At 51.1% G+C, this 12,597-nt stretch overlaps 1 pseudogene; it reads left to right on the top strand.

The window, feature by feature from the left end:
- The first annotated feature begins 466 nt into the window (after positions 1-466).
- LOC120645607 lies at positions 467-12,296 on the top strand (annotated as a pseudogene).
- The last annotated feature ends 301 nt before the right edge of the window (positions 12,297-12,597 follow it).

The following is a 12,597-nucleotide window of genomic DNA, read 5'->3' as shown; positions in this document are numbered from 1 at the left end:
TGCCCTGAGGGCGCCCCCTCGTGTCGGCCTGGTGACTCGAGGCTGCCAGCACGGACGACTCCTCGCCCGCCGCAGCCTCGTCGCCACGGATCAGCACCTGGGGCGCGGGCATCTCCTCACCGGCTGCCGGCCGGGATGACTCCCGCTCCGCACCCTCAAGGGAGGGATTCGCCGATGACTCCGCCACGGCCCTCGTCTCTTCTGGCGCAGCGGGCGCCCCCTCGTTATCGTCCCACTGGTCGGTCGGTGAGGGACTCGCACCCACTGCCACCCCGTCGCTCCCTAGAGCGTGGTCCTCGGCATCCGAGGCCTCCTCCTCGTCTTCCTCCGAGGACTCGGGCGTGGCTGGCCTTGGCTTCCCCTCCGCGCGAGCAAGCTTGCATGCCTTGTCATGCTTCGCTTTCCTTTTCCTCTTCCTCTCGACCTTTTCCTCCGCCGCGTCCTTTCGCCTTTTCATCTTCTCCGCATGGAGGCGGTTGATCAGGCGTTGTTCCGGAACCGGAGGCTTCGAGGTACCGCACCTCAATCCCTGCAAAGCATGCCCGGAATGGAGTTAGGAAAGGGGGGCCACACAACACACAGCGGGTTCGAAATTAAAACTTACCAGAGAAATGTACCCTGTCTCGGGGCGCATCTTGATCCTCCAAAGATCCTCGGGATTTTGGGGGAACTCCGCCACCGCGTACTTTGCCCTCCGGGCGGCAGCGGTGTGGGAGAGCAGCTTGAACGATGTCCTCGAGCCCTCCACCTGGCTCCCGGGGGTGAGCTGGAAGATCGGCAGGGCCCTTTCCATGAGAGGGATCACCCTCTGCCAGTGGAAATTCGCGATAACGGCCACTGCCGTCAACCCTTTCCTCGCTAGATGCGCCAGCGCGTCGGTGAGGACTTTGAGCTTGTGTTGTTGTGCTGGGGGCGACACCCCCCAATCCCACTTCGGTGGTCGCTCCCGGAGCACCCTGTTGGTGAACGCCGGGAGTGTGCCACTGTAGTTCCGAAGATAGAACCACCCTCAGCTCCACCCGGCATTGTTTGTCATCATCTTGCTGTGGATGTAGAGGTTCCTTCGGGAGTGACGCACGTGGAACGCCAGGCCGCCGGCATGCGCGAACCGCCTCGGTTGGCCCCGCCCGCTCTCGACGAAGAGTTCGCCGCGGAATAGGTGGATCCAGAGATCCCAGTGCGCCTCTATCCCCAGGTACCCCTCGCAGACGGCGACGAAGACCGCCGCCTGCGAGATGGCGTTGGGGCTAAAGTTGTGCAGCTCTGCTCCGTAATAGTCGCACAACACCCGCATAAACCTGCTGACGGGGACGCCGAAGCCTCGCTCGTGGAGGCACACGAAGCTCACGACGTAGCCTTGCGGGGGCTTCGGCTCGGTTTCGTCCGGGTGCGGGGAAATCCACGCCGGCGCCCCCCGAGTCGGTGATCCGCGACAGCAGCCAGTCGGGCACCAGCTGCTCCAGAACCGCCACGGTGGCGGAGGACTTCCCCCACGGCAATGGCTCCTGGATGTCCGACATCTCTGCGAGTCGGGGGGTGCGGGAGTGAAGGTTTCGGGATGGCTAAGGTGTGCTCTCTCTCTCTCTCTCTCTCTCTCTCTCTCTTTCTTCTTCCTCCTTTCGCTCTTGGCTGCGGGCTCAGGATGCAGGGGAGGCAGAGGAGGCAAAGGGAGACGAAGGCAAAAGGCCAGGTGAGCCCAAACACCCCCTTTCTCTTCGTTTTTATTCACCATGATGGGCGCAGCCGCAGCCACAGCCCGAATCTACCGCATTGAATGCGGTAGATCTCGCTATCGCTGACGGCTGGGCCCCACGACCGCGGAGTCTCCCACACGCGCACGCAGTAATAACTGCGGCACGGTAACCGGCGGGCGTGGAGCGACTGTTGCGCTATCCCTTCCGTCAGCCGACGCCCACGCCGCTTCGTCTGCCCGAGGCTGCTGCTTGAAAAGGCGCGCCCGCACCGCACGAATCGGGCCACGTCGCCCACTACCAGCGGAAGACTCGTGCGCGTGACTCGCGACTCTGCGTCGTTTTCGAGTTAAGACAGAATATTCCTTCAGGGGTTCGAAGCCTGGCCCCTCGGGGGGTTCGACAGGCGCCCCAGATCACCACCGTCAGGGACTGCCGGGATGTGCCGTACAAGCCACCCTCGAACGCGGAGTTCGAGACATCCTACACAGTGTTCAAGGCCAGTCGAGGGTGCCTAGAAGGGGGATCCCATCGAGGGAGAGCACCGAGCCTTCGGACCCTATCGAATGGGTCCGAGCCCCGCCTAGCGAACCTTCTCAAGCGCTTTATGGAACGTGTCTATGGACCACGAGCCGACCCCTATCGAACGGGGCACGGACGTCCGCTTGAACAACCCGCTAACAGCTCACCGAAGCAGCCATAGCTCGCGGCCGGGCATGGGTAGCATGGTGCGCTTCACCCCTCTTCTCTGCGGAAGGGCGACGAGGGTCGTAATCAAAGTCGAGGGTGGCTTGTACACACGGGCCTAGGCTCGGGGGCTCCTCGCGTACCACGGTTCAAACCGCACCCTCGAATAAGTCGACAAACGTCAATTGTGAAGCTCCACGTGTCTAACCAAACCCTCCGCTGTTAACATGCGCCCTCCTGATGGTTAAGCTGAATGCCGGGCCGCTGCACCAGCACTAAGAATGCCGAGGCCGACTGAAAGAGTGCCGATGCCGGCTGAAAAAGACGCTGGACAGCCACCGCGGTGAGGCAACCCAGTGGGACAACGTTTATAGCCCTTGGACGAGCACAAACTCTCCTCCAAGGCCTCGGGGGCTACACCCGCGGGTGCGCTGACGCGCCCCCGCGAAGGAGACTTCACACGTATTCGAGGGTCATAACACTCTGTACTCCCCTATATCCTTGGTCATCCTCCCCGTAGAGGAGAAAGGGGACTTTATTGCTCAAATGCAAATAAGGATTACAAAGGGTTACCGGCGCGAAGCCATCGAAAGATACAAACATATTGCCACCTACGTGGCAATTTTCCCTGTCTTGGGGAGGAACGAGTGACGAAGAAAGGACACCGAGCCCCTGGCTGACTCAACGGCCAGGCTGCTAGGGATGCGAGGAGCAGCCCCTAGGCCGCACGGGTCCAGCGGGACACTCTCCTCGCAAGCTTTCTTCTAGCGTCTCCTCCACCGAAGACTCCGCGGGGGGTCGAGCTGGAGGACAGCGCCCTCCGCGCCGTCTCTCTGAGAGCAACCTTGTTGCCGGGGGGACGATGCGAAGAACAACCGCCGGACCTGGCGCCAGCACCACGGTCAGGCGTTTCCATCCTCCTTCAGGCTAGGGGACATCGCAGGAGGAGGACCCCACGGGCCCAATGCTCTTCTGCTGATCCCACTGAAGCTGAGGGATGGTGCGCACACCCTCTCCGGTTTTCCCCCACCGCTCGCAAGCATTCTTCTGGCGCCAAGGCCTAAAAAAGCCAGGCCACCCCATCTGGGGGCCGACCACGAAAGGCGAAGGAAAACATTAAGACTTGGGTAATGCTAGAAGACAGAGCTGGGAGGTTGGAGAGGAAAGGGAACCCCACGACCCTTATTTATAGCTGCACCGGGCACCAAGCTTCAAGCCTATCGAAGGGTGGAGGCTTAGATCGCCCGTGACGGCGCGGCACTCCATGAAAGAAAGATGCCTTCGGTCACCACGCCAAGACGCGACCAAACGAAATAAAGCGGAGTTGAGTCCCTGGACGCTGAGCGGAGCAGCATCGGCCCAGGCCGACCGCCCTCGAACGGCGCGCCGCCAGGCAACCAGGGAAGGCAGGGCCAAGGCCCTGAGTGCGGGACAGTGTGATGGAAGCGCCAGCTGCCAAGCAGCGGACGCCGTCGTCACCCTGGCCCCCCTCAGCACGCGGACACGTCTTGTCCTTGAAACAAACAAACAAAGAGGCGCGCGCCTCGAAGTACTCCTCCCGCGGGCGCACTACCCCGACCGGCGTGTTGTCACATCCGCCGGGCTGGCGCTCAGGCGCGTCTGGTGGGTGCGCGACCTTGACTGATCACGTCAAGGGGGAAGTCGCCGAATCACCCTTTGGCCGAATCCCCTGACTCGACCAAAGCCTCGGGGGCTACTGTCGGGTACCACGATTAGGTACACCCTAATCGGGGTACTAAGATCGCCTTAAAACGCAAACGCATGCTGAGGCAACTGGGCCCACGAAGGCCCATAGCCTCCTTCCAATCTGAAGGAAAGGACTCAAAGAAGCACAGCGTGCGGCCCATTCGCATCCCCCTCAAACCCGCGGGACGATCTCCGCCTCGCTCGAGGGTCCCCGTCGAGACCCCTCGACTGCGCCCCACATCTCCGACTCACTCGAGGGTAGCGCACCTACCCTCGAGCGGGCAAACATCTCCGCCTCGCTCGAGGGTAGCAAACCTACCCTCGAGGGTGTAACTCATCTCCACCTCGCTCGAGGCCACCTCTCGGCATAAAGGACAAACGGCCCCACCGCTCAACCACTCACCGTACGGAGGCATTAAAAGCCAGCCACTCCTCCACGGCTCCCAGGACGGAAGGCGTCGGGCCGCCATTCCCACAGTGGATGTGACCCGGGTCTCCTCTGCCGACTTCAGTCACCGCCCCCGCCATACCGGATGCTGTAGCAATACTGTGGGACCTGCGATGCGAGATAAGACAGGCTCTGCACTGCTCCCGTTACTATTCTGCCTACACCGACCAACCGGACCGGCCTCCCGCTGAGGAAGGGGTCCGGCGACGTCACGTGTCCTTCAGTGAGGGGCGCTCAGCACACACGGGCGGAGTCCCGGACCTCCCCCCTCAAGGGGTCCGGGACCTCCACGTGTCCCCCGGACCTTCTAGTGCGCACGACCGCACTCCGACCAGGGGGACCGGGGCCGTCGCGCGCCCCGCTATCGATGGTGCATACAAGACCCAAGTCCGCAGGGCCCACCGAACGCCACCGCGCCGTATATAGAAGACCATACACCAGCGATGACCACGCCGCCAGCAGGGGCCGGCAGGACGACCGGCGTGATCTCCGCATGACCAAGGACGACTGCCACGCCTGACGCCATGCCCTATAGTGTACTTCCTACAGTATTCGGCCACTGTACCCCACGATTCGGGGGAAAGCGACGACTTCCACGCCCTCACTCATATGCGCCGCCCCTCCTTGTGACTATAAAAGGAGGAGGCGGGCTACCTTTAGATGCGACGCGCTAACGCTCTCTTACGCTCTCTCTCTCTCTCGGAAGACGCTCAGACGCTCCCAGACGAGATCCATCATCACTTACGCTCCGCCATCCCTATTCGCCCCGTTCAACCCCTCTTCTAGCAGAGACTTGGGAGTCTTCCTCCCTCTGTCGCCTCGCTTGTACCCCCTACTACAAGCACGTCGGGTGAAAGATAATACAGTGCCTTCGCACACCTCCTTTGCTGGACGTACGGCCCCGCGGCCGGAAACAGGATAAACCGTGTGTTACTGTGTTGCCTCTTGCATTATCATTTGGGACGAGAAAACACGCAGCATTTACTAGTTGGGATCCGGGCCCCCGAGTCGGGACACCGACAAATAGTATGCGCCCAACTTTTTTTTTTTTTTGAGCGGAATGCGCCCAACTAAATAGAACCCAATGTTCCACCGCGTTCATTTTCAGCAATGACAACAGGCCACATACAAAAACATGTTCAGTGCAAAGCCCAACTTATTTGGGCCCAATGTTCCAGCGCGTTCATTTACTAGAAACAAGCCCAGAATGTCACAAGAAACAATTCGATTTATTGGAAGTAAAGTTTTCTAAACTTTCTGAACTAGGCCCTCCTTCTTGGGCTTGACTTCTGCCTCTTTACGGCCACTTGTATTTTGGTTTGTTCGGTTGTTTGATATATGCCTTTTCTTTTGGAAATTTTCAAAAACCAGATCATACATCACTGGGAGTTTGATATTTTAACCTCCATAAGCCATTTCGTTGCAAATGTCTACATCTACTCCGTTCTATTGGGAAAACCACTCCAATATACACATGCTTAATCAATTTTGCATGTATTCAGTTAGTATAGCCACAAAAGGCCAAGTTAGTCTAACCAAAGCATGCCCACGTGCTTGATTTAGGTTTCTTAAGATCTTATTCAACATGAATGTTTATTGTTGAGGACATGGTAAAGGATATATCAGATTTGGCGATATTTTTTAAAAAGGAAAATGCAATTAAGGCCCTTTGATCAAGCTCAAGCATTTGTCTTTGCAACCTCTACATGAAATAAACTTCAAGTTATATATTTCTTATCGTTAGATAAGATTTTGCCGGGACCATTACTCAACTAATACAATTTTGCTTAAAAATATATTTTTATGACACAAAATTAATATAATTAGTTTTATTTTGAAATATACTTATTTTCTATTATGGATTTGTAGCACATAATGACATATTCCTAACAAAACAAAATACGCAACATTGTCTCAAATCCAAGGAATAAATTCTCCATGGTTATTTCACCATAACCATAACTCGGTCGACCGTAGATTACACAATAGACAGTATCACTTAATAGTTCCGAGTTCCGACAGTTGATGTGGAAAAGTAAAATACACCATCAGGCTAACATTTTCACATGGATATGCACCCGAAATCAGTGGTGGAGCTACATGTCGATAAGAGTGGGCTATGCCCCCCTCCCCCCATCCAAATGAAGTCACATAGGCATCTCGTGTAAACCCACTCACCCAGGCCCTGGCAGCCATGACAGAAGGTGCAGATGGCACTGGGCGACAGTGGCTTCGCCGCTCGCGTCTCGTTGGCCCTCGCCCTCGCCCCCCGATCTGCGGTCTCCATTGTTTGCCGCTCGCCGGCCTCGCAGCCAGCCGCAAGATGGATTGGACTCAGGCTGCCACAATCTACCAATCACAATTAGTTTGTGATTCGTCCAATCCCTAACACCACCTACCAAGGACAGACTTCTTTCTCCTCGGTTCTTGGTCAGGGAAAAATAGCCCCCCCTAAGTTTCATTTCTAGCGCCCCCACTGCCCCAAATGTTGAAGTGCTAAACCCCAAAGGGTTTGACAGAAACGGGCAACTGGTTCAGAGTGCTCATTCCCTCGCTTCACAAATGGCAGATCTTCAACCAGTTTTGTTAGAAACCAAACAAGGCCATGATGTTGGGCAATTCGTTGCTGCGAAAAAGCAAGAACATGTGGACAGAAGCTGGTGGCAGGTCAATGCAGTTTGGTCACGCATACCAAACCACCAACTTGGCAGACCCGTCCAGCCTACCGGCTGTCCTCTTCGGTTAGAAAACGGAGATGCTTTATTTAAAAAAATAGGAAAACGGAGATGAACACCCCGTGAATCAACATTTTGGTTCGTTAAATTAAAAAAATCGAGAGCCCAAATCAGCCCGGTCCTGTTCATGCCTTTTTTAAGCATCTGAAATCTATCTATTATTATCTTAATACAATAGTGTTAAAAAAAGCCACCACGTTCACCGAGAAAGTCTAGAAATTCTCAAATTAATCTTAAAAAAGAGAAGAACCTACACCATTGGATTTTATGAAGATCTAACGGTCAAGGCTAACTCAAAAAGTCCATATCTAATACAAATGTGACAATTTATTATTTCTATTTCTATACGTATTAGGAACCAATTTTTTTTGCATAATAAAAGGAAATTATGCGAAAACAAGACTCTGCTAGCTTTGAATGTTGTTGCCGCATGAGGACCGAACTGTCGCCATGGGCTGCCGTGCCCGTATCCCTGCCAGCGCAAGACATCAGGCCTCCGCCACCACCATTTAGTACTTTATATATATGAGTCATTTGCTATATTTAATATTTCGATGTGATGGAGATGTGATGTTTTTGTGGGGATTTTTGTGGAAATGAACACAGCCAAGAGCTCGATCGTGCAGGTGTAGCAACAGAAACATTGGGCAGCGTGGAGATAAGGAACGGATAAACGATTTGTCATGGAGGAGTCAATGTGAGACCTGGACAAGGACGGGAGGAGATGAAAGGTGGCTGGCTGTTTAAGTTTCACGATCTACTGTTCCGCTAAAAGGCATAGCGACGCAATAGCGGTTTTTTATGGCCTCCGCTAACTTCCCCGCGATTTCGTCATAGATAGATAGAAGCAAAATATTGGATCAAAACAAGACAACGACGAGATTTAATCCGTTGGACCAATTATCACACATAGAAGGTCACCATGAACTCCAACAAGATTGATCCGCATGACCAGTTGTAAATTAACTCGGCTATTGTTTTAAAAGAAGACACCATGATCATCGAAAGGGTATAGAAATTACCATATTAACTTTTGGAAAAGAAAAATATATACACTGCTGGATTTATGAAGATTAACGATCTAGACTAGCCTAAAAAGTCCATACTAAATAAGAACTACGGGTAACACTCATCCAGTAAATTAAAGTTCCTATCGTGGAACCTACCCATCGGATTTGAGTCATGGACTTGGTATGGATGCTCGCATTTTTCTGGATTTATATTAGAATTTAATCGGTGCTATTCTTTCAGTGGTACGCGGCGTGCCTATTGACACCGAGACGCCTAAGATGACTTTGTTAATTTTAAAAATTTGCCGAATATGCTCATAGGGATAGGTTGTGTGCATGTATTCATGAGTGTGCGTGCATGCGTCTGTGTGTGTGAGTATCTACATATGTACTGTGTTTTGAAACAAAAAGAGTCCATACAAAATACAACTATTAATTAGATTTAAATTCAAATTTCAAATAAAAAATTGCAGATTCGGGTCAATTTAATGATATGTGCCATCCATATTTCCATGAGGATACTATCAGAAGATACAAAAGAGATAGATGCGTGGGGTGTCACAATTTGAATTAGCATATTAAAGCATGTTCATTAGAAAAAATAGGTCACATTCCTAGCATATAAAAATAGAAAGGAAAATGAATTAAACACAAATGTATTTTCCAATCCCTCAGTTTTAGCAACATAAATGTGGTCAAATAGGTGTAGATATGACGAATTCAGTGATGGTTTGACAAAAAAGTGTGACTATGGATTCACAATAGATTGAATAGTATGACGTAAAAACCCTAAATTTGAATAGGAAGCAAAGAAATTGAGTGAATTTGTGAGGGAATGAGAAGATGATTTTGATGAATCAGCTAAGAGCCATACAGTACGAGCTCGATTTTGCCTCTGCCTCAAATTACACAATCATGACATCGCATGGGAAGCTAAAATGAGAAGAGAAGGATATGTCAACTGCTTTAGAATATGGTGTTCATCAATAATATCTAGCAGTTGTTGGTTCTTGGATGTAGTAAGCATGGTGCGCATGGATAATCTTGAGATTTAGGCGAGAGCAATATGATTAGTTAAAGCTATCAAATGATGATAGAGACGAGTGCAACTAGATGGTAGACGATGGCAAAAATCCATAGGCATAAGTAATTGCCGTTGGGTTCTCAGGCACACGCATCAACGCCAAAGGTGCCAAAGGCCATAGCTTAATTGGAGTAGTGATACAACTAGGTGATCAGGTAGCAGATACCTCGAAGAAGGTCCACAAATTTTGATTATGAGAACTTTCAAATGAAAAAAATATAAAAAATAGATAAATAAAAGGGTACAGGCCTAGAAAAGTCCAAAAAATAAGATAAAACTATCAACACAAGCAATCAAGTAAATGCAATAAATACTATTTCAAAAAAAAGATCATCAAAAAAATCTTGATGTTACAAGAGGAGTGGCCGACTGGGTGAATAGTGAAGCTAAGAGTTAGTATTTTTTTAAAGACCAAAGCAAGGATTTTGTACTCAGCAAAAAGTGAATATATATGAAATATTATACACAATAAACCCATTTTAACTCAATGCTTCAAAATAATTATGTAAAAGACTAAAGAAATAACGTAAATGGCGAACACACAAAAAAAACAAGTGCACGTTGTCTAAAAGCTGAAGTGCATCTCATAGGATCAATGGCATGCGCTGAGGGAGAGGCGGTGAGGAGATCCGCCATCCTAGCGGAAGACTGGACAAAGATTAGTAGTGCATATTCAATAAACAAAAATGAGCGATTGAATCACCTAGCGGAAGGTGCTTCACCGTTGCATGGGAACAGATATATAGTAGGCAACAGTTACGTGACTTGTGATTTGGAAAAAAAAAGGCTAGGGGAGAGGGAGAGAGAGGTGGAGGGAAAAAATTGATTTTCCCATAGCAAAGGAGGTGCATCTTAAGAACATATTCCCTATGTATTTTCCAATATTTTTAGATATAAAAAATAAATTAAGTAAAATTGGATATTCAAATGGAGTCCTACCAAATAATAGATTAGGTATATTAGCTAATAGTTTTTACCTGGCTTCAGAATTGAAATAATAAAATAAAACTCTATTGCAAATAGATGTTTGAAATAAAAATAGAAGCGGCCATGATTTGTATGTAAACAAAAGGGAAAAATCAAAAGGCACAAATTAATACCATCAATTTATTAGAAAAACCACATGGTTAGCATGAGGAGGAGGTCATATATGTGGATGGAAACTTCAAAGTTTATGACAAAAAAAATAAAACTAAAGGAAAAATATTTATAATGCTTTTAAGAAATATATAAAACCATAGCTCTCCAAAACCAACCTCCCCTTTATCATGAAAATGAATTCACATTCCACCCTACAGAGTATGACGATAAAAATAAAGGACAATATCTTGGTTTCGGCCACTTCAATAAAACAATGATAATGAAAAAAATATTATTCAAATAAATTTATTTTTTCAAAATTTCAAGTAAAAAATACAAATAATAGTATAAAAACAATCTAGCTACCCACGCTATTTGCGCGGGCAATCTTGCTAGTGTGAATCAAAACTAACGAAATCTCTCTCTCTCTCTTCAAAGCCAAGCAAAAGGTCTATAACAAAAAGAAATCGGTGCAGAATCAGGAACTCAGCGGCTACCACCTCACCAGCCTCAGAACGAAAGGCGACACCGAAGCATCAGCAAACAGAGCAGCCGTGGAGAAGTCAACACCTCCACGCTAGCAGAGGACAGACAAGGCACGGCCGACAGCAGAGCAACCCCGACCAAGAACCGAGGACTAGGTCCCCAGCAGAGGAGGGGGAGGAGATCTGGCATCCGCGAGCAGAAGGAATCGGCAGGCAATGGGGAGGAACACCAGATCAAGAACTCGGTAGAGCATCCAGCAGCGGAGTCGAGGGGATCAAGGTGGGAGAGCCGAGCAAGAAGCCACCAGAAGCACACTGGCGGCGGCGGGGGGAGTAGGATGCTGCCGCCGAAGCAGCTGCTGACCATCATCATCGTCATCTTCTCCACGCTCTCCTTCATCAAGCTGCTCCTGCTCACCAGCTCCTCGTCCGGGGGCCGGGCCTCCTCCCCCCGCAGCCCGGCGTGGGACGCCGGCGGCGGCAACGGGACGGCCAGGAGCGCGCTCGCGCTGCTCCGCTCCCTCAACGCCGCGCGCGCCGTGCAGGCTGCTGGTGTTCGGCCTCTCCCCGCAGCTCCTCGCGCTCGCCAGGCTCAACTCCGGCGGCGGCTCCGGGAGCGCCGCCACGGCCTTCGTCACCGACAGCGCCGAGGACGCGGCGGCGGTGGCGTGGCCGCTGCTGCGGCGCGCGCGGGGGAGCCCCGCGTGCCGGCGGCCCACGGGGACGGTGCGCAGGTCCGGGTGCCCGCTGGCGCTCACGTCGCTGCCCCGCGCGGTGCTGGACGCGCGGTGGGACGTGGTCGTCGTCGACGGGCCCAGCGGCGCGGCGCCGGGGGAGCCCGGCCGGATGGGCACCATCTACACCGCCGCGGCGCTGGCGCGCGCATCCGCGGTGGCAGGGGGCGGCGACGACAAGGTGAAGGTGGACGTGGCGGTGCACGACGTGGACCGGACCATCGAGCGGTGGTACGCGTGGGAGTACCTCTGCGAGGACAACCTCGTCGCCGCCAAGGGCCGCCTCTGGCACTTCCGCGTCGGCGCCGGCGGCCCGTCGGACGCGTTCTGCAACACCGGCCCCGTCCAGATCTTGTAGAGCCGCCGTACGAACCGGATGACCCATGGGGCCCACCTGTCGGCATCTGGTCCGGCTGGTGTGGCCGGATCTGGGTGCGTCTAGCAATTTCGAGCAAGTTTGTTTAAGAAGCAATCTTGCACAATGCATAGAAATTTGTGTATAGCTCCGAAAATTATGAAACTTGTTTTTTTGGATTCCTCTAGCTTAGATCTACTTAGGAAAAATACTGTTTTGCTTGTTACTTTACTGTAAATTTATCTTTAGTTTTATCTTGGAAAAGTTAGTTTAATGCTTATTCATTTGTATGTTACTCTAAAAATTCCAAACTAAATTTTGCTAGACTCCTTGTGAAGTATATTTTCTAATGGTGAAACTTTCTCATATGTTTCCTTGCTGTTTATTAAAGTTTTAGCATGTTTTCTTATGCTTTGTCTGATAATGGTTTAATGTAGAACTTTTTGCTGGAAAATGATAAAATATCAAAACTAGTTTTGTTAGCCTTGTGTTCATGCCTAGTATCTATGATAATTTCCTTGGATTTTTTTAGTTAATTTTGCATGCCTTTTCCGATTTATCTTGTTCTGAATAGCTGAAAA

This window comes from Panicum virgatum, chromosome 8K (genome assembly GCF_016808335.1).
Source record: "Panicum virgatum strain AP13 chromosome 8K, P.virgatum_v5, whole genome shotgun sequence".
In the NCBI taxonomy this organism is placed as follows: domain Eukaryota; kingdom Viridiplantae; phylum Streptophyta; class Magnoliopsida; order Poales; family Poaceae; genus Panicum; species Panicum virgatum.
The sequence above is the reverse complement of the archived record's forward strand: the minus strand, read 5'-3'. Positions and strand labels throughout refer to the sequence as shown.